Genomic DNA, 21,612 nt, shown 5'->3' on the forward strand with positions numbered 1-21,612 from the left:
GTGATTTCCACCTCCATAAATAGCCGACAATGTACTGAAAAATGTGCATGCAAGATCCTAAAATGAACAAGAAAGTAAATCTAGAGTTCTACCCTACGCTTGACAGTAAACCCTAAATGAATGTAAATGCTTCAAATCAAAAATGCAATAATGGATCTAAAAATGATTGTTATGAAGCTCAAACAAAGATATGAAAATAACATGAAATCATACCAAACCCTAAGGGAGAGGTACAAGTCAATCAACAGTTGGTGATCTCCTAGTATTTTTCAATATCTTCAAATCTTCAATTGATGATTGAAATGATTGATGTAGAATTGATAGATGCTTAATTTTTTTATTGAAGACTTCACATAATCCTGCACTTTCACTTCATAAGAGGCTCCTTCAAAATTGTCAGATGGGCCCTTCAAATAAGAAAAGACAAGGCTATATGTATGAAAACCTAACTTTGTTTTTGGTTATAGTCCGACCTAGAATCAATATAATTTTACAATCCTTTGGATTTAAACATTAAAATACTGCCAAAACGTGCTCTTGAAATTCAAGGAGAAAAAGTAGGGACCAAGAGTCCACACCATGGTCTGACCCACTTTTTTTGCAAATTTTTAGGGAAGCAAGCTATTGTGATTCTAAAGTCAATTCTAGAAGGATTCAATGATTCAAGGTGTTTAGATATGTGAAATTGGTCCTTGAAGGTCAAAATAGGACATAATTAGGGCTTTTGATGAATTAATTAATTGAAAGAGTAAAATAAAAAGGGGCACACTTAGGGTAAAGGGCCCAATTTTATGATGTGTAGAGCGATGAAATGGGACTTTAGATTTAATTAATTTAATTAAATAAATGCTTAAAGGGAATTTAAAATGTAAGATGCAAACACACTAATGCAAGTGCTAACCTAAGCATATAATTGTACCATCAAATTAAGGGTGTACAATTTACAACGCTACAGTGCTATAATATTTTATTGTGAATTAATTATTGGAGATTGGTAATAAGGTAGATATTTTGTGTTGTACTAAGTTATCTATTTTAGATTGGAAATAGTGTGGCATATGTGTATGACCTTTATCTACTCGTATATTGCAATATAAGTTTCAAGAATCAGTAAAAGAAAGATCATATAAGACTTTGGGCTTATAGTGGTCTTGTTAGTTTATATAGAAGAACTAGTACATCTTCAAGTTATTCGTGTTTAGCTTGAAGTTTTATCAATTATTATTTCTTAGATTGGTATCTTGTAATTTTTATTTGTTTTAAAGGAGACATCCTACTCTGAGGTAAGAGAGTTAAGCTAACACCTATTCTGAAAAAAGAGAATATAGTGATTGTAACACCCTGGAATAGTTTAGGAGATAGAAGTAGATAGAAACTAATTGTCTTATTGTGATAAGAAGGAAACCTCCCCTTTGTGAGGACAAATCCAATCTCATTATATTGTGGCTAAAACCCACATTTTGTAAACCTTCCTAGTTTACAAAATTTTCAACCAACAGATTTTGGTGACTCTGTTGGGAATTACGAGCACACAACTAAGGCTTTCTTTACTTTGGGTTGGAATTTTTCGTGTTCCTCACCGTTGATCTATCTTGTTTATGATTTATATTCATGTTAATATAGTGTTACCCTGGCAGAAAGGAGATACACACGAGGATGAAGGAATCAAGGTATTATTGATCCTACTTTTGAATTGTTGCAAAAACATAACTTAGATTTCCTTCCTCCTAGAGAATGATCTCCTCTCTAGTGCACAAGGAGTTTTCCTCCTACAAATCCAAGATCTCATATACCTAGTGAAGCATATAGTTCTCTTATAACTTTCGTGATACCTCAAGTATAAAGGTTTGTTATTTCACCTTTTCATCCAGTTAGAATGGTTGCACAAGGACCTTAGGGCTAGAATTTTGGTCCTCTTGATTTGACTCCACCTCTTCATCCCCTTCTACAAGGTTCATGGAGGAACATTCCCAAGTTTTATGGGGATGGAAAACAACATCCAAATGAGCATATCATTGCATTTTATATTAAATGTGATATTCTCAGCGTAGAACATGAGGATGTCTTAGTTAGACTCTTTGTTGAGACACTACAAGGTGCAACAGCTGATTTGTTCTACCATTTGGCACCAAAAACTATTACCAACTGGGATACCCTCAAAACTCAGTTTGAGACACAATTTAAAAAAGTAGAAGATGCATAGCTCATCTAACTTCAATGCGGGAGAAGTTTCACATGAACCTATGAGAGATTTTGTGACAAAGTTCAATGAATTAAAGAATAGAATTATGATTGTTTCTTAGCCAACCGTAGAGAACCTTAAGTGTTTCTTTATCAATGCCCATTTATCAAAAGTCAGCTTTGTATTAAGAAGAACACCTTTGATAGATTTGACATCAACACAAGATCAATATGTGGAGGTATAAGATCACCTCATGCTATCAGGAAAAATAAAGAAGGATCCAAATAAAATCAAACTAAGTTCTTCTTCTTTGGATTCTTCAACTTCTTTGTCTTCAAATACAACCGACCCTTTGGTGCAAAGGTTCGATAATGAAGTCCTAGCCTTGAAGAAGAAAATTTCATAGACATCGAAGATAAAATCCATATAAGAATATTCCTCACAAGATGTACCCAAATAATGCCTCTAATTATGAGGCTAAGAAGCAAAATAAATTAGCCCCTCCTTCAAAAAGGCTCGCTCTTGAAGCTCCTCCTGTTAATACAGCAGTAGGATATTATGAGGTAGAGAAACATGATTGAGTCCCAAGTTGTCATGCCCAAATTTTTGGGCATGAATGGGATAATTTTTTCTTTAAAATAACAACCTAATAACATTAAATTTGCTAATACGAAATGCACTAACAAGTTCGTCTTAACTATGTTTGGGTTAACTCTAACCACTGACTCAAGTAAGAAAAATAATATTTAAATTAAATGTGGAATACTAAAATAATTAATTATTCTCTCATCAATTTAAATCAATAGATTAAATTAAATCACAAATCTCTAAATTGATTGACAAGGATAATATTAACCTCCAATAATCATTAATATCTTTTAGGAACTAAATAAAATTAGTCCTAGCACTTAGATTATTAATTGTCTATATCTTATTTTAACAATAATTAAAATGTGATTAATCTAATTTGACTAAAGGGTTAATTAAATCCATAATGAAAATTTCCCTATAAAATTTAGCCTAGAATAGCCTAAATTTAAGTAGACTAAATAATCTCTTATAGTCAAATAACTTATAAAGTTATTATAAGTTCCTAAGAGATTAAACTCCAAATTAATTAGAATTTAAAACATCATTTTTAAATATACCCATATGTTTATTAAAAACATATATATAATATAAACATCTAATAAAATGATTAATCTTCAATTTGACCTATACATTCATATTTTAAACTAGATATAGATATAGATATATATATATATATATTCATTAAAACACTTATATATATATATATATATATATATATATATATATATATATATATATATATATATATATATATTTTCATTAAAACACTTATATATGAAAATATTTATTTTCTAAAATATAAATATCCCATATAACTTAACTAAAATATTAAATAATAATGAAAACCTAATTAAAAATATTATAAAACTACTCCACCCTCTACCCTATTTTCTTTCCATTTTATTATCTTGCCCTAGCCCTATTTTCGGGTTAGGGCTTAACTATGATATTCTTTTCTCTTTTTTTTTTGGGTGTGTGAAGTGTGTGTATGTTTGTGCAGGTCACAGGTGGCGGCAGCCATGAAGGGTCTCGACAGAGGTGTGGAGGAGTGGAGGTCTCTTTGTTCACAGGGGCGGTGGTGGCGGAGGTCACGGGGGGCTCCCCGCACGGATGGCCACTGCCAAGCCTACAGGTCACGACCCATAGAGGCAGCCTTGGCTGCCACTGTTAGACGCGGTCCGCAGCCGGTAGCGCCACCGCTATGGGGCACCGCCCACAGAAGGGGGTCGAAGCCTCCCCAACTGTGGGTTGCGGCCCACGGTGGTGACTGCGGCCGCCGCTAGGGGTCGACTGTGCGGGGGAGGTTGAGGTACCCCCCTTTGCTTAGTATTTTGAAAAAAAATAAATTTAAACCCCTTATCTTTTGTAATAATAAATTAAATTTTTTTTTTTTTTTTTTTTTTAATATAAAAAAATATATTTATTCAAATATCGATATATATATATATATATACATATATATATATATATATATATATATATATATATATATGTATATAAATACATACATACATACATAGAGATATATATATATATATATATATATATATATATATGTATGTATGTATGTATGTATGTATGTATGTATGTATGTATGTATACATACATACATACATACATACATACATACATACATATATATATATATATATATGTGTGTGTGTGTGTGTGTGTGTGTGTGTATGTATGTATGTATTTATATATATATATAAAATCTATTCATGTTTAAATCATGGGTAGGTTTAATGTGAAATTTCATAGATGAATAATGTTATATATATATTTTTTTAAACAAAACTTGCAAGAAATTAACAAAATAAATGATAGTACAACAATAGTCCAATATTTATATTTCTTCTTTTTAGATCTAGTCTTAAATCTATAGTGCAAATACTAGACTTTAATTCTGCAATAAATTAAGGAGAAAATGACAGAATTGATTAAATTTAAACAGCAACTATATTAGACTAGGAATTATTGAAATAAATCTTAGATATAGACATGATAATTTTAGATTTATTTTTTGCAAATAAATAAATAGAAAATGACAAAGTTTATTAAAATATATTCAGCAACTACATTAATCTAGAATTATTTAAATTAGATTTAGAGATATGCATAAGGAAATAAACTAAACTTTTATTTTCAGAAATAACATGCATACAACAAATATTATTTTCAGAACTATAGGAACTAAATCCACAAATACACATTTCAATTTTTTTTGCAACAAAATAATACTTAATAAAAATAATGCAGTTCTTTAAAGTTTATTTAAAAGGCAATATAGTCAACATTACAATTGGGTGAGATACCCATCTAGTCTCTCTTTTCTATTAAATGAGGACTTTAAATAAATGAATACATTCCTTGCAAAATAAATACAACATGCAACTTTTATTTACATTTCTACAACTGAAAAATATAGCATCCCTTTTCTTATTCTTTTTCTGCAAATCAAGAACAAAACCCAACAACTCCTAGCTTGTCTCTTTCTTTCCTTTCCAAGCAACTTTGGGTTGGAATTTTTCGTGTTCCTCATCGTTGATCTATCTTGTTTTTTATTTATATTCATGTTAATATAGTGTTACCCATGCAGAAAGGAGCTACACACGAGGAAGAAGGAATCAAGGTATTATTGATCCTACTTTTGAATTGTTGCAAAAACATAACTTAGATTTCCTTCCTCTTAGAGAATGATCTCCTCTCTGGTGCACAAGGAGTTTTCCTCCTACAAATCCAAGATCTCATATACCTTGTGAAGCATATAGTTCTCTGTTACTGCGTCATTTCTTCCTCAAGATAAGAGCGAGTCATCCTATAAAATTTCCAGTCAGAGTCCTAATCTTTCTTGTGACACCTTGGTTCAAGTCCTTAGTACGTTTGTAAATTCTTTTTCAATCATAAATGTCAAGTTTAGGTAATTGGTTAAACTCTATGAACACGTTGAACCATTTTGAATCAGGTTCAATAGGTTCATTTAGGTTCCATAGGTTCCTAGGTGTTCAGGGAGGTTTTTCATACTAATATTTTCTCTAAGTGTCTTGCAGTAGCTCTATAAAAGTTTCTTGTTCGGTGATATGTTACTTTTTTTTTCTCTCCAGGTTTTGAACTCATTGAACCAAGTTCAAGAGATTCAAACGTGTTCAACATGTTCAATATAGCACAAGTGGTCAGCAACTTGATATTATTAGTTTTCTCGGCAAAATTCTCCTTGAGCGCGACATACATCTTGACCTACTTGAATGCCCATGAAGTCTGTTCAAGATGTTCATATGTGTTCGAAGTTGGTGGGTCCCTCGGGTTTTAATGATTTGATGGTGCATTCATTGCCAAATATGAGGAAGCAGAACCATGTCTTAAGTGACGTCAATCCTTGGTTTTTTGAAGTAAGTAATCATTTCGGGAACTGGCGGTTACTTCAAAAATGCCGCCATGCATTCAATGCATGCGTGCGATGTCTAATCCACAAACTTAACACACTCAGACTGAAAATTGGAATTATTGCAATCAATGTTTCTGTATCATTGGCTTCACTAATAAGGTATGAAGGATTGTTAGTGCTCCGCATTTGGTCCTCGCTGTTGCATTTTTGTTTTTCTTGGATAGGAGTCTTGTTTGCTGCTAGTCGTCATTTGGTTGTTCAACTATGAAGGTGAGTCTTTTTCTTGTTCTCTCCAGTGGTTTTTGCTTGCATTTTCTCTCTTACATAAAGTTTTGTTGCAACTGGTTTAGGCTTATTGTTTTAAATTATGAAGTCCACACTACATTTGTTTGGGAACGTTTTTAGCCTGGCATCCACTGAACCCATAGTTAGTGATATTGACCTAAAAGGGGAAAACCTTGAGGTGTTGAAAGAGAGGGTGTTCAAGGGAATTGACAAGTCTTTTGGTGTAGCGATTTTGAGTAGCGGTCTCATAGAAGCCACAACTTTTCCCCTAGCCATTCCTTGCCCAGAATTGATTCGGGAATGTATTGCTAGATACGACCCAGTGTCTGAAACCATTAGGAGAGACAATGGTGAAACCCTTCTTGCCATAAATCATAAAGTAATTTCCTCAGTCTTCAAAATACCTGATTACCAGTTCTCCAACTTTTCCCTTGCTCAGTCAATCATCAAGTTCAACGCAGACAGAACCAGACCCCGTAACAATGTAGCAAAATTTTGGTTGAAGGTTCCTCAAAGAGGTGGTTCCAGGTTACCCAAGAATCCTAATAAGAATCACATGTTTCCTCACATTCATGACGTAATGCTTTTGTTGCACCGAGCCAGAGGATCCATTGAAGCTTATAGCTTTGATGACTGGATTTATTGCTAAGTGTAGCTGATTTTAGAAGGGAAGCAATATTTGGATTGGGCTGAATTGATTGTTGATTCAATGAGAGAACAACTGATTATGGCTAAACAGTTCAAACAAAACTTCTTCATGTCTTCATATCTCTTGTATTGTTTGGCATGTGTTAAGGAGTTGGTTGGAATACCAAAATAGCTCACTAAGGAGGATGTTTCTGTATATGAGTTCTATTCCATGCTGCAAAAGGATAAAGCCTTATAGGATTTCAGAAGGGTGCACAATGCTTTTCTGGGTGATTTGTGTCATGAATTGAAGAATAAGAAAGCCAAAAGAATCTCCGAGGATGCATAGACTTTGATAAAGAGGTTTGGTAGTTTTTATATCCAGCTTCCATGCTTTTATTACATAAGGGTAGGTGGCTTTGAAGAGGAGCCCTTCAACCTCCCTCACTTTTGTTCAGATTACTTTGTTCTGGCAGAAATATGCAGACAACTAACCTCTGTAATAAAAAAGGCACAACCCAGGGATAAATGGGAGGGTCACTTTCCCATCAAATTGGGTGTATTGTCCTACAAATCGATGTCTAACGCTCTGAGTATTGGAGAAGATCTCAGGAATTTCAATTTTTCCTTGTATCCTGAAAGGAAAGGTTTTGATAATAAGGGATTTTCCCGAAGTCTTGGTCTAATGCCATACCTCCCAATGCCACAATTAGAGGATTTCTAGGAAGATTGTATAGATGAACTCGAGGTATTCAAAAGGGGAAACATGAGATTGGTGTTAGAAAAAGTTGTTTCATTGTAGATAAAGGTGGATACTAAGGGGCTCGAAGAGGACTATCTAGAGCTATTCGAACTAGGATACTTAGCCCGTGCAGAAGTTGAAATGCCTCAAATCGACTGGGATGAGGAAGAGAAAGATGATATATAGTTAAGGACCAACAGATTTTTGGAAAGGACTGCGGCGTGGGTGGCCAATAAGAAAGCAATGAAATTAGGTGTTAAGTCTAATTCTATGAGAAGTAATAAGGATCCTCTACCTTCACCAAAACGTCTTTCTAACAATACTTCTATGCATGTTCATGCAGGTAAGGATAACAAGCCATCCTAGCTTAGACATAGGTCTAATTCAGCTTTGGATTTTTGTACTTCTCGGCATACCCAGTCCCGAAGTACCGCTCAAAGAAAGATGGATCAAGCAAAGGATACAGGGGTGAAAGATACCATTCTCAATGCCCAGATATTTGAAATTGAAGACTTGGATGGCGATGTTGCTGGTTCCCTGGATTCTCATACGGTGACTGTGGCTATGACGCCACCTTCCAAAATGATCAAAGGAACCACTAGTTCTAGTGCAACTCCTAAGTGGTTGACCACCTCGATGAACAAAAAGTGGAGTTTTCTTCCCATGACTATTCCGATTCAGGAAATGGTCGTTAAGTACATAGAGAAGAATCCAAAGCCAAAAAGGTTCAAGACTGTCGCTCGCTTGGACAATGATGAGGGAACTGGAAAATGGGTTGCTGAAATCACCTCGTACAAACCCAAGGATGAGAACAAGGAGGATAGCTCCGATGATTTTGAGATCACAAAGGTGGAATTGGGAAACATGAGTAGAGACACAGACAATCATTTCTTCCAGGTATCGGCAAAGAAAATTCTCACCAGATCAGAGAAGGATGGGCGAGAAAAGAGAGAACTAAAGTGACACATAAACGTTCTGGCCCAGTTCATCGATAGTATTGGTTGCCTTGGGGCACTCCCAATATCTCATGCTATAGAGAACTTTGACCCATCTTCGCCGAAAAATGAAAAGCTAATGAGCCAAGTTCAACAGGCCAAGAGTATTGTTGAAGCCATGGAGAAATGGATTGAGGGAATAATCAAGGATAGGGAGAAGTACATTACCAACTCCCAGAGGCTATGCGATGAGATACAGGGTCTTATTGCTGAAGTTCAAAATCAACTTGTGTCGTGGGAGAAGGAGGAGCACAAATGGCAGAATATCTTTCCCTTGTTTTCCAAAATAGAAGAATATGGAGTTACCAGGTTTTTGACGGAACACTCAATCAAGCTGGTGGCGGATGAATGTCAACTTTTTGTGCTGAAGAAAACCATAATGTGGTGAGTGCTTACCTTCAAGTCTGTGATCACTGACGCTAAAACCTCTGTTTATGAAATCCAGGATCTCTAGTGCAGCATAGTTAATGATAACAAGGTGGTTAAGCCTGACCATGATTGGCAGTTGGGAATTTGTGGGTTGAACACATACGATGCAATCAGGCCTTTCTAGATGAACATGGAGAAAATCAAGGCCAAGGGTAATTTCACTCTAGAAGATATAACAAGGGTGGCTAGGATTGAGTCTATGACTTTCATTGGAAATAATCAGCTGCTGAAACATGTCGAAAAGATGGTGAAGCACCGGTGGAATAAGGAGGTAGTGAAGGCAAAGCTCAATGCGATGAAAGTTCCAAACTAATCCATTGTTCAAGAACTCACAACCGCTCACAATGCTCGTGAAAGTGGAGAGGATGATGATGATGGAAAAGTGGCATAATGCATTGATTCAGGCCCAGTTCCCTTTATTTTTGTAATTTCTCATGGTTATGCAAAGACTTCGGGACATCTGTCCCAAAATACATCTTGTTGGTTTCATAACTCTTTACAGGGGAGGTTGAGTTTTCAAGGAGACCTCCCCTATTCTAAAATTATAAATTAAGGAAAGATAGATAGAATAGGGGTTAGATTTAGTGACCAATTCTGGTTGGTTTTTGTTTTTCCCTCTGTTTTGTGTATTTTCTATTTTGTAGAAGGAAGAATCAGACTGCTAAATCTAGAATGGAAAATGATTTATACATGTATTATCATGCCTTTGTTTCATAAGAATATATATATAGAATGATCACACTGTCCTTGGGAGAAGGAAAATCTGTGGGTTTTGAATCTATATAGATACATGTCTTTGCATATGTTTATCTAATCAAATAATAGTAAGGATCTTTCCATTGCAAAAAATTATTATTCTTCTGGTAATACTTCCTTTGAGTGTTTGTTTTCTTTAGAAAAGATTTGCGTTTGAGGACAAATATGGTTTCTTTAATCTGTTCATTCTTTATTAAACCTATGGAAATGGTGTACTAAACTTTGATTCAGTTGCTATCATCTCTTGTATTGAAAAGATAAGACAAATTGCTTTCTCCTTTTTAGGAGACATGTGTGAAATATCAACCTCTCATCCAAGAATGAAGTAGGCAGCCTTACATGCTTTCGGGTTAAAAGCTACTATTCAAATCAAAATAGTTAAAAGCATTCCTTGAAAAACTGAGATAGGGAGTTGTACCTATGAAAAATTCAGAGGGAAGTGGTTTATACAACACTTACCCAACTCTTTAGTGAAACACTTGTCCTTAAATTAAGGCGACAAAGTTCAAAATTGATCATTTTTAAAAAAGGGACAAATCTGTTCACTAACATTCTCTTATAACTTTCGTGATACCTCAAGTACAAAGGTTTGTTATTTCACCTTTTCATCCAGTTAGAATGGTTGCACAAGGACCTTAGGGCCAGAATTTTGGTCCTCTTGATTTGACTCCACCTCTTCATCCCCTTCTGCAAGGTTCATGGAGGAACATTCCCAAGTTTTATGGGGATGGAAAACAACATCCAAATGAGCATATCATTACATTTTATATTACATGTGATATTCTCGGTGTAGAACATGAGGATGTCTCAGTTAGACTCTTTGTTGAGACACTACAAGGTGCAGCAGCCGATTTGTTCTACCATTTGGAATAAAAAAATATTACCAACTGGGATACCCTCAAAACTTAGTTTGAGACACAATTTAAAAAAGTATAAGATGCACATGCTCTCTTAGATCATCTAACTTCAATGCGGGAGAAGTTTCACATGAACCTATGAGAGATTTTGTGGCAAAGTTCAACGAATTAAAAAATAGAATTATGATTGTTTCTTAGCCAACTGTAGAGAACCTTAAGTGTTTCTTTACCAATGCCCATTTATCAAAAGTTAGCTTTGTATTAAGAAGAACACCTTTGACAAATTTGACATCAACACAAGATCAATATGTGGAGGTATAAGATCACCTCATGCTATTAGGAAAAATAAAGAAGGATCCAAATAAAATCAAACTAAGTTCTTCTTCTTTGGATTCTTCAACTTCTTTGTCTTCAAATACAACTAACCCTTTGGTGCAAAGGTTGGATAATGAAGTCCTAGCCTTGAAGAAGAAAATTTCATAGACATCCAAGATAAAATCCATATAAGAATATTCCTCACAACATGTACCCAAATAATGCCTCTAATTATGCAGCTAAGAATCAAAATAAATTAGCCCCTCCTCCAAAAAGGCTCGCTCTTGAAGCTCCTCTTGTTAATAAAATAGTTGGATATTATGAGGTAGAGCAACATGATTGAGTCCCAAGTGAACATCAATATGATGATGTTGTTAATCTCTTCCAGGAAGAGGAAGGAGAGTTAGCTGGTGACTCTACTATTCGGTTTATGTAGTACTAGGAAGTTGGTGCAGTTATAGTTAGGAGGGACCTCAATGAGATCTATCTAGACCATGCAACTGTTAGGATTCCCACAGATACTGAGAGGGGTGGGTGATTCAGTATCTAACCAGTGAATTGAATTTATTAACTTAAAACATGTAGAACATATTATAACAGTGCACCGGTAAGCAAGAAATAATGCAATAAACAGGATTGAAAGCAACCACATGAAAAGCACACCATAACACAAGGTTTTAACGAGGAAACCCGGTGTGGGAAAAACCTCGGTGGGATTCGTGACCCACAATATTCACTTACTGGCCAATAATAGAATATTACTGCTACAAGAGGGGCCTGCACATCCAGGAAGGCCAACTACCTAGAGCTCACTATTCAAATACAAAATGGGAATTATCACTGACTTACAAAAATGAATTATACATATCCAGTATCTTGTACTACTTCAGAATAGCATCTATAATGCCAGATCTAGTACTAGTTTCTGCTCTGCTTCTAACATAAACCCTTAACCTATAATTTGCATAATAGGTCTACCTTATTTCACCTAAATATATTCTTCTATATTTCTTACAAATGTTCTATAATGATCTCTTATATATATGAGTCATTTTACAATGATGCCTAGTCAGCTTACAAAGATTTTATAATAATAAACAAAATATAATATAACAAAATCCCTATCACAATCTATGCCAGTATGCTTCCTTTCTCTGCTAGTGCTGGTGGTCTGAGTGCCAGTGTAGAGTTTGATCTTGCTAGTGCTAGTATAATGCCTTGCCGGTGCCATAGGATTGTAAGGTTTCCATCAATGACAAAACCTTCAATCACCTACAATGTCTCATTGGAGTGTGCATATGCCAACAATCTCCCCCTTTGGCATTGATGGCAACACTCATGAGAAAATTCAAAAGTGTATCCAAAACTTGTAATCCAAAAATGTTTCCAAAAATATGTTACCAAAAATATAAGAACTCCCCCTGAGTAGATAAGTCTTTTGCCAGTTATTTTCTCATACTACTACTCCCCCTTTGGCATCAATGACAAAGGTTATCAAGATGTCAGCAAAGTTGTAGTCTGAACTTTGTAACTGGGTGGTTAAAATTTGAAAAAGATCTCCCAAAATCAAGTTTATACTTTCCATAAACTTCTTGATGTCCTTTATTTTTGTCTCTATTATTTGAACTGTACTGGTGAGGTGCTACATATGCTCTGTTGGTGTTCTTTGTCCCTATACTAGTGCCTCAGATATTTCCTTCCGTAATGACGCCAGATGGTCCAATCTTGGACTCAGTCTTAGTCTCAAATTCTTTTCCTTATTTACTATTCTCTCCTTTTCTCTTTCTAACTTAAGTAACTCTTCCTCAAAACTTGTTATCCTTTGTTCAAAAACTGATAATGTATCAGGTGAGTTAACAAAATTGTTTGCAAGTTTATTGATTTCTTCTTTTACCTTGCTCATTTTCTTATCTATGTCTACTGTCAAAAAACTTTGTCTTGCAAGTATCTTTGTACAAAGTTTTAAATTCCTTCAATAAGTTACATAGTTCTGGTAGAAGTGTGTTAAATTCCCTAGTACACTTCTTTATCTGATCTTCAAAGATTTTTTTCTTTTCATTTTCTAACTTATCCTTCAATGCTTCTTCCTTTATTTGCTCAACAGTCACTATGTTCTTAGTGATGTACTTACACAAAGTGTCAAGTTGGCTTAAAGAATCCTTATTGTCTATGTTACAGTTAGGAGCTATCATCTTCAAAATTGGGATTGTGTCATCTATAGCTTTATAAGCTTGTGAACTACAATCTGTTATCTTTTTGATGGAGTCCAAAAGTACTTCAGTTACATTTGTTGATTTGTAACCTATTGAGAAGGAACCAACATTCTGAATTCCACCGGTGGAGGAAGTAACCAAGCTTGCAGTGACCTTTGGTAGGTCATTCCGTGTTTCCATTTCTTTAAGAAATGGTTTTTGATCTTCTCCTATTGTCGGTGGCACTGTTTCCATGTGAACCTATTCCTGTTCCAGAGCCTGTTGCTCTTCTTATCTCTTTGTTTGTTGCTCTATTTTAGTCTCAATCTGAGTCTCTACCTGTTGCTCTATGTTATCAACTTCAAATTTTCTTTTAGTATTGTCAATGTTGTCAGTTGTCGGTGGCTCACTAGCTATATCTGTCTTTTCGGTTGTATCTTTGTCTATCACAATGTTGACTTTTGTGTATCAACATCAACAGTGTATAGTACCTCAGGGTTAGGATTTGTATCCTCTATGTCCATACTCTCATCTATCAGTTGATCTTCAGTAGTTGTTACCGGTGATGTAATTTGAGGTGGTGGGAGTAAGTTGTCTTTTACTTTGATGCTCGGAGGTCCACCAACCTTTCCTTTTCCTTTGTCCTTCTCCTTCTAGTATACCTTTAATGGTTTGGGGTTCCTATACTCTTCATATTTTTCTTTCTCAACAAGGAATATGTCCCATGCATTTTCTGTTTCCTCTGTTACTTCATTCACTCTTCCAACCATTAATGCAATATGCCGGTGTGTAGTAGAGCATACTGACTGGTTGGCTTCTGCAATTAAGTTATCTATCTCCTTAGGTGAGTTTACTGGGTAAACAACAAGTAACTTTTCAATTTTGATTTTCTTATCAAGCTCTACAACAACTTGTCTTCTTGTTTCCAGTCTTTTGAACAATTCATCTGGTAGATCATCTATCACTTCCATTAAGAACTTCTTATAGATGTCCATGTGTAAAATGACACTATTTTCAACTTTTTCTTTTTCATCTGCTGACAGTGTATCATAGACCTTTCCTATGTTCTTGAGTTTCCCTTCCTCTATGATTTCATATAGCAATTTGTCAAGAGGGGCCATGTTTTGTTTAGTCTTCTTCTTCTTTGGTGTCAACTTTTTCTTTGGTGTTGTCTTTCTAATCGGAGACCTCACTGCCTATTGTTTTTGTCTAGTCCTTCTAGGCAAAGGTGTGGATGTCGGTGAAGGATCCCATTTCCTTACAACTCTTTTGAAAGTTGCAGGCATGTCACTCTCCGAAGAAGTAGCTACTGGTGAATGGTGATTTTTAGGCTGTAGAGTTCCTAACTCATCCTCAGTGATACCGGTTTGTTTCAGTACATCTTCTTTAATAGCCTTAGCCTATCTAGAACCTCTTCTCACAACTACTTCAACCTTTTTCACTCTCTTCTTAGATTAAATTTGTTTTTCTATGGTCTCAGCACTACCAAATACTTCTTCCTTTGGTTCATTTGGTGCTTCCAGAAGTGCTTTAGCATAAGTCTCAATTATATTATCATCGGTCTCATAACCCATCTCTGTTACCCAAATTGTTCTTGGGATGATAATTTTCTATGATAGTTTGATTATTTTGTTCATCCTAACGTTTAGTGCTTGAAAATAGTCATGAATATTCTTTTCTTTATTTTCACCCATGTTATTGAATAGGTTTGTTAACTATTTTCCTACGGGTATATCAAATCCAAGGTTCTTACTGCCTATACCAGGAACCTGTTTGGTTATGTGTAGCATCAAGCATACAAGTAGATTTCCAAATCTAAAAGTTCCTTTCTTATCCTTCTTGATTTTGCCTAAGTTATCAATCAACTAATCTTTTAACCATTCACATACATCAATTTTTACATTGTCTTTAACCATGTCATAAGCACTCTTAATGCATAAATTGGAAACTGAGTTAAGTCTATTTGCATGAGTTGCTTTGTACCCTAAAATCATGCTAACAAATCTCACATTTATATCAGTCACAACATCAACCCTCAGAGACCTTTTGTCTAATGTTGCACCAGTTAAGTTCATTACTAGGTCATTGGAGACCTTCTTAGTTTTGTCTGGTCTGTTACCGGTGGAAGGTAACCCTGTTACTACTTTCACAGCTTCCTTTGTAATTTTGTGAACTGAATCAAGCCAAAAGAATGAACCATGTACCCTGCTTAAAACTATCCTAATCACCTACTTGGGAAATTTAGGAATGCAGACGATTTTAGTGAATCCTAGGGTTTCAACAATTTTATGTTCAGGTTTTACATTATCGAAATTTTCACATATAACAATCTTATACATGCTTTTAATTTCTTCATCTCCTAATTCCTCTATGTTGCAATGAATCTATATTTGGGGATCTTCTGTGAAGACAACTGCTTTTGGAATTTGGGAAAAAGCACCTACATTGTCATCTTTCTTAGCTACCTCAGGAACTAGCTGAAATACAGGCCTAGGGCATTTTATAACCTTGACTACTATAGGGTTTGCTATGAATTCAGGTGCAGAGGAGGATCCCATGATGATAAATACCTTTTTCTGCCTTTGGATGGATTGATTTCTGAAGTGCTTCGCCTCTTGCTCAAAATCCCTTAGCTCTGCAAATTTCGCGATCTTCAAATGTTTGAAATCTCGATGAAGTGAAATGGAGCCAAAACCACAAATTTATAATGTTTGTTTTCCATCTACCACATTTAATGCATGCCAGTTAAGTAGTCACTTAACATTGTTTGCCAGTATAGAAGTAATTTCCAACTTCTCACCATTAACCAAGGGAATTATATCATATGTCTCATTGATTGCCAAACCCTCAAGAAATTTTTCATCAATTTGATGAAGAGCTTCTTGTTGGTGGAGTATTACTCTGTCCTGCCGGTGAAGCATCACTCTATCTTACCGGTGAAGTGTTGATTGGTTCTATTGGTGGAGGAGTATTCCAAACAATATTTAGGTCAGACTTTCTAATCCATTGTTTTGAGAATTCTTGCTTAACCTCTTCAACTTTTTCTTTTCCTTTCAAACTAGAATTTTTGTTGTTTGTCGGTGATCCTTTACTTCTACAGAATTTTGCAATATGCCCAATCTTGTTACATGAATAATAAGTCACATTATTCTTCTAAATATCTTTCCCATAACCTATGCCAGTATGTGTTCTACATTGATTAGATAGGTGTCCACATCTTCCACAAACATAACATCTCATATTCATTCTGCAATTTTTAATGTTGTGACCAACTTTGTTGCATTTTGAACATTGACCAGTGGGTGTGTTGATATTCTGATAATTTCTAGATCTACATTCATTTTCTCTATGACCATACTTATTATAGTTAAATCATTTTCCATTGAATTTATAAGCATTAGGTTTCCTTGCCAGTTTTCTATGATTTTGAGTGTTTGCAATACCGGAGCTTTCACCAACTTCAAAGCCAATTCCAGAAGTGTCACCTTTAGGTTTTTGATTCTTCAGCAAGTTACCAAGTTCTTCTGAGATTTTCTTGAATTTCTCTTTATGTTTATTTGTAGTATCAAGTTCTCTTTCTAAGACTTCTTTCTGCCTCATCAATTCATTTGAGTCATTCTGAGTGTGCATCAGATCTGTCTTCAACAAATCATTTTCATAACTGAGTCTTGTGTTTTCATTTTCAGCATCACTTAGTCTTCTAGTCAAATCTTCTTCATTCTTCTTTCTATCCTCAATTTCTTTACAAAATATCATAGTCATATCCCACATCTCATTCTTTGTCATCATGTTCTCTTGTTTCAACTTGTTTATCATATCATTAAGAGTTTCTTTTTCATCATTCTCATTTTGCATCTTTTCACATAGTTGTCTTCTCTTGTTTCTAGAAATAGTAAGATTTTCTTGAAGTTCTTGAATAATATCCTGGGCTGCCTTTAGATCATATTCTAGTTTGATGTTTTTCAATTTCTCTGCATCATAGTCTGACAGAGCTACTTCTAGTTGCTACATCAAATTTTCAATATCTACCAATGTCAAGACCTTCCTCAAGCTGTTAGGCTTCTGAAAATAGAGGACCAAGCTCTAATACCAATTGTTAGGATTCCCATAGATATTGAGAGGGGGGGGTGAATCAGTATCTAACCAGTGAATTGAATTTATTAACTTAAAACATGTAGAACATATTATAACAGTGTACCGGTAAGCAAGAAATAATGCAATAAATAGGATTGAAAGCAACCACATGAAAAGCACACCATAACACAAGGTTTTAACGAGGAAACTTGATATGGGAAAAACCTCGGTGGAATTTGTGACCCACAATATTCACTTACTGGCCAATAATAGAATATTACTACTAGAAGAGGGGCCTACACATGCAAGAAGGCCAACTGCCTAGAGCTCACTACTCAAATACAAAATGGGAAGTCTCACTAACTTACAAAAATGGATTCCAAATCCAGTACCGGTTTCTGCTCTGCTTCTAACATAAACCGTTAACCTATAATTCGCATAATAGGTCTGCCTTATTTCGCCTAAACACATTCTTCTATCTTTCTTACAAATGTTCTATAATGATCTCTTATATATATGAGTCATTTTGCAATGATGCCAAGTTGGCATACAAAGATTTTACAATAATAAACAAAATATAATATAAAAAAAATCCTATCGGCCTCTGTGCCAGTATGCTTCCTTTCTCTGCCAATGCCAATGGTCTGAGTGTCAGTGTAGAGTCTGATCTTACTAGTGTTGGTGCCATAGGATTGTAAGGTTGCCATCAATGACAAAACCTTCAATCACCTACAATGTCTCATTGGAGTGTGCATGTGCCAACAACAACAAGAGTAAACACAAAGAAAGAAAGACAAGGTAATGAAGGCAATGTAGAATTGAATGAGTTAGATCATGGAAACCAATTACAAATGACCGATAACATCTGGGCTACAAGATTCGACTCATTGGCCTACTACATACATGCTTGATTATAGAATCAATCAAATCCATACCTCTAAATCCTAAGATATATCTTCTATATTTTCTAGAATTAATTATGATGCTAAATTACATTGATGTATATGCTCAAGAGAGATTCATGTTGACCCAAGAGGGATCAAACAATGATGAACATGATGAAATGTGAAAACCACCAGGTCGGTCTCCGCCAAAGAGAATCCTCCAGAAAATCCAAACGATGAAGTGAAGATCAAAGGGAAGGTTGGCCACACACCAAGGAACATTGGAATCAATGAGCTAAACCCTTGCAAGCTACGAAAAGGATTTGCAATATTCACCAATAGTAAACAAGTCCAAGCTGTATCAGGGTTCTAAGCTAGAAAACTATCTTGGAATCTGAAAATGATAACTTGTCGGAAAGATGTCCAAACATCCCACGGATTAGGGAAAAGGAAGATGATCATGCCTACAAGAAAAATCCATCTTTGCAAGATCCAGTGAGAAAATGCAAGAAAATGTAGAAAGAAATGTGGAAACTGCAAAACAAAAAACAAAATAAAAAAAAATGTTTTTGGTTGATGCAAGATTGCCAAGAACCAGGGATGCTCCTGCATCAAACATCCGAGGTTGTTGAAAAAGTGAGTCCCTCACTTTGCTGGGGTTAGAGGAAAACCAAGGTGTTCTACCTCTTCCTGAGAAATCCAAGATGAATCTTCAACTGGTCTATCCTTCCATTTTACAAGATACTCCTTATATTGACTACTCCAGGTGCTACGCCCAATCCTCTTGTCAAAAATATCTTCAATCTGATTTTATTCCTTCTGGGGCAACTGTTTCTCCAAGTTTGCAACACTATCTTTACTGAATTTTGATTCATGATATGGATGTAGATCTACAATGTTGAATATAGGTGAAATTCTCAAACTATCTGGTAGCTCCACTTCGTATGCATTTCTAGAACTGAATTTCCTCAAGATCTTGCAAGGTCCAAACTTCCTCATCTGCAACTTGTTATAGGATCCAACTGGAAATATTTCTTTTCAAAGATACACCATCACTTCATTGCCAACTTCAAATTCCTTATGTCTTCTCTTCTCATCTGCTTTCTCCTTATATTTTTTGTTTGTAACCTCCAAATGCTTGTTAACCTGAATATTAAGGATTTCATGTGATTTACAAATTCTGCTACCTCTATGATCTACTTGTCTTCATTACTAATATCTCTCAAGTCTGATATACCTCGAGGGTGTGCTCCAGTAACAATCTCAAAAGGTTTTCTTATGATACTCTTATTCACTAAATTGTTGTAGGCAAACTATGCTTGTGCAAGAATCAAATCCCAACTTCTGGTCTTCTCTCCAACCAAGAATCTCAATAAGTTTCCCAAACTCCTGTTTACTACCTCTCTATGTCCATCAATCTGTGGGTGAAAAGTAGAACTAAATTTCAAATATGTCTTCATCTTCTTCGAAAGTGTTCTCCAAAAATAACCAACAAACTTAGTGTCTCTATCTGAAACTATGCTCTTATGTAATCCATGTAATCTCACTACCTCTTTGAAAAATAAATCAGCTACATCCACTACATCTAGTGTCTTCTTACAAGGTATGAAATGAGCCATTTTTGATAATCCATCCACCACCATAAATATAGAATCATTCCCTCTTTGTGTCTTAGGCAATCCAAGTATGAAATCCATGCTTATGTTGTCCCAAGGTCTCTCTAGTAGTGTTAAAGGTTTATACAATCCCACATTCTAACTTCTACCTTTTGCAAATTTACAAACTCTACAACTCTGCATAATTTTATTGACATCCTTATGAATCTGAGGCCAAAAGTAATGCTCACTCACAAATGCCACTATTTTGTCAACACCACAGTGTCTGACTAATCCTCCACTATTCTTCTCCTTTGTGAGATTCTCCCTCATAGAACTCTTAGGTATACATAATTACACTCCTCTGAATAACATCTCATCTTGAATGAAATAACCCAGCCACTGACTTCTATCAACCATAACCGGTGCTTTACATTCTTTCCAAGGCTCTATAAAATCTGGGTCATCATTATATAAGGTCTTAAACTCTTCAAAGCCTAATACTATCACTCTCATCTCTATTAGCAAATTACTTCTCCTACTTGTTAGGCCCAATATGAAAAGCTAATGTATTTAGAGGGGAGGGGTGAATCAGTACTTCAAATCCTTTTATCAATATCTTTACTGTTATGCATAAACCAAAAAACTGCTGTAACATAACATAAAGCTAAAACAAATAAATAACAATCATACATGATTCACTCTATAAGTCATATATTTTGGTCATGCAGAAACTCTTGGTTAGAGAGAAAAACTGTGGTGGGGATGGCACCCACAACTTCACTACTGCAATAATAAAGGTTGTTCGGTTAGAGCTACATGTTTAGCTATTTCTGATATCTTACCCTGTTAGGAGTATCAAGATCGTTAGATCTACCTTGCTAAAGGATTTTACAACACTTAAACTAAATGATGCACCTAGTTAAAGGCTTTACAATTTATAGACTTTGTTAGAGTCTTTTACCCTATTAAAGGTTTCACTTACAACTTCAAAATATTATAATAAATCATTACAAATATCTGCAACTTTACATCTGGAATGTTATAGCAGATTCTATGTGCTCAAAATAAGATTACCTTGCTTATAGCATACCTCGATAACCCATAAAGTAACTCGGTAAACCCTTCTGTTTACACTGTTCTTTGACTGCTCTCTAAATTCCTTCTCGGTGATCTCTGTGTCTCTATAACAGTCATAACACTTAGTGCTTCCTTATGTATCACACATGTCTTGCTTCATACACCTCTATATCTCTCTCTCTGTCACACTTCTATCCTTAATCCATGTTGTATATAAAGATCTCTTATGTCGGTGATCTGATTCATTGCTTCGATCTTACAAACATGATTTATTGAATGAATAACCATACAAAATATTTCACTAGTTAGATGACCTCAAAATCATACACAATCTTTAAGTGCAATTTCCAATGTGATAATGGTTCTATGTTCCTCGATCTTGTAACACATTTCCACATGAGTGTCTAGGTTCAATGAATCTGGTAAAATGTTTCACTCGGTGTATATCAACTCTATGTATCATTATTTCTGCTCGGTAGACATGGAATGATACTCAGTAGACAACTCAGTGTATACTGGGCTCTGTGAAAACTTTCTTCTTTAACCGACTGTTCTGTGCATATCGACTGAATGTTTTGGTAGAGGTAACTGACTAGAGTGTATAGAATGACTTTGGAATAAAA

Source organism: Cryptomeria japonica, chromosome 9, assembly GCF_030272615.1.
Source record: "Cryptomeria japonica chromosome 9, Sugi_1.0, whole genome shotgun sequence".
NCBI classification, from domain to species: domain Eukaryota; kingdom Viridiplantae; phylum Streptophyta; class Pinopsida; order Cupressales; family Cupressaceae; genus Cryptomeria; species Cryptomeria japonica.